Genomic DNA, 6304 nt, shown 5'->3' on the forward strand with positions numbered 1-6304 from the left:
ACTGAAGTTATCATAATTCATGCATGAAAGGGTAACAAATGTGCATAAACAATTATTTCCATACTTATCTCCCACCATGTACTTGGTTTTTAAATTGTCCCATTTTTTTTAACAAGATAGCAAAGCTGCACGCATAGGATTGTGGGTGATTTGGGAGCGCGAAGGATACACATATCATCCTTTCCTGTATATGAGAAATTTTCCGAACGAAGGATTCCGAGGATCCTCGACATTGGAACAGTCATGTGACGGACGTCGATGACGTAGCATCCTCGAAATTCCAGCTTCCGAGGATCCTTCCTTGACATTGAGAAACAGCTTCTGGCTGGCCAGGAAGAACAGGTATAACAGGTTTATCAGCTATATTTTATAGCCAGCCGGATGATACGGAGCAGGCATAGGCAAAATTACTTTCAGGATAAATCTCTCGATGTGTCCAAATAGGCCCTATCTTAGTTAAATTATAAATATCTTAGCTAATGTATTTAAAGATGCATGTAAGAATAGGAAGAAAGAGTTAGACAAATGTTTTGTGAATTAATTTTATTTCTGAAAGTTTTGTGAATGAGCCAATCACAATTGAGGTCAAAGGACAAGGAAGTGGGAAGAGAGCTTCAGAAGTACGAGGGGAGAAGCGTGTTGTCTGCTGAAAGACAAACACTGTTAATGCTAATGTAATGCTCCAGTTTAGTGAAAGTGTTCAACTGGGACTCTTATAGGAAACGTTAATGGTGATGCTTCTGTCTGTTTGAGTCGCCTACTCAGCACAAGAAGATAGAAATAAGTTTAGTTAGCTGCGGACTTAGTGGCTAGTGCTTTTGCATGGACTTTGCTAACAAGCTAGCGGCCAACGACCTCGACTAGTTAAGCCTGTATGGAACTATGTTGAGATCGTCAACCATGTGAATTTTCTCTTCAACCGTCTTCTCTTCAACCGTCTTCTCTTCATCGGGAATCTTCTCTTCAACCGTCTTCTCTTCATCGGAAATCTTCTCTTCAACCGTCTTCTCTTCATCGGGAATCTTCTCTTCAACCGTCTTCTCTTCATCGGGAATCTTCTCTTCATCAGGAATCTTCTCTTCAACCGTCTTCTCTTCATCGGGAATCTTCTCTTCATCGGGAATCTTCTCTTCAACCGTCTTCTCTTCATCGGGAATCTTCTCTTCATCGGGAATCTTCTCTTCATCGGGAATCTTCTCTTCATCGGGAATCTTCTCTTCAACCGTCTTCTCTTCATCGGGAATCTTCTCTTCATCGGGAATCTTCTCTTCAATCGTCTTCTCTTCATCGGGAATCTTCTCTTCAACCCTTTTCTCTTCATCGGGAATCTTCTCTTCAACCGTCTTCTCTTCATCGGGAATCTTCTCTTCATCGGGAATCTTCTCTTCAATCGTCTTCTCTTCATCGGGAATCTTCTCTTCAACCGTCTTCTCTTCATTGGGAATCTTCTCTTCAACCGTCTTCTCTTCATCGGGAATCTTCTCTTCAACCGTCTTCTCTTCATCGGGAATCTTCTCTTCATCGGGAATCTTCTCTTCAACCGTCTTCTCTTCATCGGGAATCTTCTCATCCTCTCTCCTGCTGCTGTCGCCTTTGGTCCTGCGCGCGTGAGGCTACATTCCCATTGAGTAGATTGAGTACCATGTTCTCTTACGTAGAGTTCTCTCCTACTGCGTCGAAGCGACGCTACGGGAAAGATATTCTTTTTCGAGATTGAAGCCAAAAATTAATCCTTAATTTTGTAAATATGTAAAACGCTTTTCTGTAGCATACAACCTAAGGCGGAGCGAATCGCGCGCCCATTGGCTGCTTAGCCAGAAAAGCACAGCCTATGCGAGGCCAGTGACGCCAACCAATGAGGGCGCACCGCGCCCTCTGCGTCACCTCCCGCCGAAACGGGCGTGGTCTAGGCCTATAAATATGAGCATAGCTGTCTCCACTCTGATTTTCTATTCTTCACGAAGCTACACGCATCGTAGGACCGGATTCGAGCCACCACAGCCAAAGCACCTCTGCATACAAGCACCTCAGCAGGACGAGCCCTTACCTGAAGCCGCTGGTCTTCGCCGCCTTCAGCCGCCATTCCCTGCTGCGCTTCTCCGGCGTGGAATATCCTTTCTTATCCTTGTGTGTGTTTTGTGTGTGTGTTCGCCCCCGCGTCACACATTTTTTCTCACAAAAGAGCAACGAGTGTCTTTTTAAAGATGCCTCGTGATTCCTGCGGCTCCTGCCGAGCCACGCTCATCGACGGGGACCACCACGTGCTGTGTGTTTCCTGCTTGGGCGAGGAACATGCAGCTATCGCTCTCGGTGATGGCGGCTGCCATCACTGTGACATGATACCAATCGCGACTCTGCGGACTCGCCTGGCATCTTTCACGGAAGCTGCTCCTCCACCCCCTGTAGCGCCGCGCCGTAAAAAGCGCCGCGCTCAGCGGGTCCCGGAACCCCCCTCCACGAGGAGCTCGCCGCCGCTGCCGCCGCCACTAGCTCCTCTCTCCGCTTCGCTGGAGTCGCTCTCCGACGGACAAAGGCCGCAGCCCGCCGCCTTGTCTGTCATGGACGACGACCAGCTAGCCGCATCTGAGGGGGATGACGACTGCTGTTCGCTTCTCGCTTCGGAAATCGAGGGATGGGCGAGCTCCGTGGATCTCCCCTCCCCTGCTGTCCCGGAACGTCGAGGAGGGAAGAAAAGCATCGAAGCAGAGCTAATGCGTCTGCTCGCGCAGGCCGTGTCGAGCCTCGGCCTCGATTGGTCGACGCCCGAGGAGCCTGCCTTCAACCGGCTGGATGGATGCTTCCTTTCTGGAGACCGCGCTTCGCCCCCCTCCAGGCACGCCCCGTTTCTTCCTGAGCTTCATGAAGAGGTGGCGAAATCATGGAAGGCGCCTTTTTCAGCCAGAGTACGTACTTCTGCCTCGCCAGCATTCTCCGTTGTGAATTCCGGGACTCCGCGGTTTCTGTAAAAACGAAACCAACGAACGATCAGTCAGTTCACAAACACAGTATTCCCGGTGTTATAAGTGTGCCCGCCACCCCGCGCCCACATTTATTCACAAATATAACGAGCGCTACGGGACTCGTCCCGCGCACTCTCTCTCGACTCAGAGAACAGAGCGCGCACGGGATGCATACTGTGTTAAACATGCCCCCCGCCTCAGACGCCACGGCGTCCATGTTACAGCACACGGTTGCTCTCGTGTCGCCGCCATTTCGCGACCAGGGCCCAGATTACATTAAACCACTAGTCACACGTGCAGATGCATGGGAAAGACTTCCCGGGGTCTCAGAATGGGTGCTAGAGACTATAAAAAGAGGCTATTCGCTACAGTTTTATCGACGCCCTCCCCGTTACACGGCGAGAGTCGAAACCACGGTAAAAACAGAAGTAGCACATCTACTTCGAGCCGAAATAGCGAAGCTATTGAGCAAAGGGGCCATAGAGCCTTTATCTCAAGCTCAGAGCGAAGGGGGTCTGTACAGCAGATATTTCCTGGTACCGAAGAAAGACGGGGGTCTCAGACCCATTTTAGATCTGAGGCATCTGAACAAAGTGCTAACAAAGCGAAAGTTCAGAATGCTCACGACCAGAAAAATCCTCGCGCAGATTCGCCGAGGAGACTGGTTTATGGCAATAGATCTGAAAGACGCGTATTTTCACATACAAATTGCGTCACGTCACAGGCGATTTTTGAGATTCGCCTTCGAGGGCCGGGCATATCAGTACACAGTCCTGCCATTCGGCCTGTCCCTAGCACCTCGTACATTTACAGTGTGCATGGACGCGGCGCTGGCACCCCTGAGACTCCGAGGCATCCGAATTCTGAATTATTTGGACGATTGGCTGATTCTAGCTTAATCGCCTTCAGAACTCATGCGCCACAAGACCCTAATACTCGATCACCTCGAGCACTTAGGTCTGAGAGTCAATTGGGAGAAAAGTTCACTGTTTCCCAGTCAAGGGATCTCCTTTTTGGGACTGGAACTGAACTCGCTGTCTATGACAGCGCAGCTGTCATCACAGCGCAGGCAAAACACCCTGCTGATGGCGAAATCCTTCCGCAGCGGTCATGTAATGCCGCTCAAGAGGTTTCAAAAAATGCTGGGCCTCATGGCTTCAGCCTCGGCAGCTCTGCAGTTGGGCCTGCTGCGCATGCGTCCACTGCAGTTCTGGCTGAGAGCGCGCGTACCGCGCCGAGCATGGGTTTACGGTCGTTATCGCCTCAAGGTCGATCAGGAGTGCATTTCAGCCCTGACACCATGGAGAGCGTCAGACTGGTACCGCTCAGGTGTAAGCCTGGGGACTTCCTCGAGCCTGAAGGTGGTGTCCACGGACGCGTCCACCTCAGGCTGGGGAGCACTGCTCGAAGGCAGACCGTTCTTTGGCCAGTGGGCGGAACGAGTCGAACTACCGCACATAAACTGCCTAGAAATGATGGCGGTGGACTTAGCGCTGAGGCGTTTTCGTCCTCGGATAAAGGGACACCACGTCCTGGTCCGTTCGGACAACACGTCGGTAGTGGCCTATATAAACCGCCAGGGTGGCGTGAGATCCAGAAACCTCTTCAGGTTGACGGAACGCATACTGGTGTGGGCCCAGCACAACCTGCGCTCGCTGAGAGCAATACATGTGCCAGGTCACCTGAACGTGGGACCAGACAGACTCTCACGGGACAACGTCCCGACGGGAGAGTGGTCTCTACACACACAGACGGTGAGTCTGTTGTGGGAAAGGTTCGGCAGAGCGGAAATAGACCTTTTTGCAAACCAGGAAAACGCTCACTGCCCGGAATTCTTTTCAAAGAGCGTAAACGCGCTGGCCAGTGTCTGGCCTCGCCGTCCGCTCTATGCTTTTCCCCCTGTCTCACTCCTGCCTCAAGTGCTGGAGCGGATCAGGAAAAGCGGATGCTCAGTGCTTCTTGTCGCACCATACTGGACGAATCAACCTTGGTTCCCAGCTTTGATGCGACTGAAAAGTACTGCCCCGTGGCCGATCCCGGTGAGAAGGGACCTTCTCTCGCAGGCCATGGGCTCGATTTTGCATCCTCGCCCGGATCTATGGTCCCTACATGTGTGGGCCATAAATGGGTACCCGCTAACCTCCCTAGAGGAGTGTTAGACACGATCGAGCAGGCTAGAGCCCCATCTACTAGACGGCTCTACGCGTCCAAATGGTCGGTGTTTTCTGGTTGGTGTTCAGACCAAGGTCTGTCACCACTCCAGTGCGGAGAAACGGAGATCCTCTCCTTCCTGCAGGAGCTATTGGATAAGGGAAGAACCCCATCCACGCTCAAAGTCTATGTGGCAGCCATATCAGCGTTCGTTAATCCAACGCTTGGCCATTCACTGGGCAGGAACGACCTGGTGGTCCGTTTCCTTAGAGGAGCCAGGAGGTTGAATCCTCCAAGGCCTCCTTCAGTCCCCGTTTGGGACCTTTCTACGGTGTTGAACGCCATGAAAGGGGCCCCTTTCGAGCCTATTCACTCAGTTGACATGAAGCACCTGTCTCTTAAGACCGTGTTTCTTTTGGCTCTCGCTTCAGTGAAGCGTGTTGGGGATTTGCAAGCGCTCTCAGTTAGAGCTTCTTGCATGGAGTTCGGGCCCAACGACTCTGTAGTCGTACTGAAACCGAAGCATGGGTACGTACCTAAGTCCCTCAACACTCCGTTCAGGGCTCAGGTCATCTCCCTGTCGGCTCTGCCGGCCTCTGAGGACGGAAATAGCTCCCTTTGCCCGGTTAGGGCATTAAGAGCTTATGTGTCCCGCTCCGCCGTTTTTCGGCAGTCGGAGCAGCTCTTTGTTTCGTTCAGTGGGCGCTCTAAAGGGCGAGCTGCGACAAAACAGAGTCTATCTCGATGGGTAGTGGACGCCATTGCGCTAGCCTACGCATCTAGAGGTTTGGAATGCCCCCTGGGCATTAGAGCACATTCTACGAGAGGCATGGCCTCTTCGTGGGCTTGGTATAGCGGAATCTCACTACAAGATATCTGTATGGCGGCAGGCTGGGCCTCCCCGTCTACATTTATAAGGTTCTATAACCTAGAGGTTCCTGCGCTGCAGGCTAAACTGCTCTCGGTCTAGAAAGACTATATATAGTGTGTTCCTGCCCCGCGCTGCGGCCCAGGTCACTCTTATGTTTAAGCATCACTCACTGACAATGTGTCCCATGAGCATGCTATTACCCCTCACATATATATCTATATTCATATATATGTTTTTTATGCCCTTATGAGGTATTATTATTATAAGGGATGATGCTCTTTAGCCGCTCTCCCTATACATTCTTGGTGTAGGCGCGCGCCCT

Source organism: Phoxinus phoxinus (genome assembly GCF_949152265.1).
Source record: "Phoxinus phoxinus genome assembly, chromosome: 25".
NCBI classification, from domain to species: domain Eukaryota; kingdom Metazoa; phylum Chordata; class Actinopteri; order Cypriniformes; family Leuciscidae; genus Phoxinus; species Phoxinus phoxinus.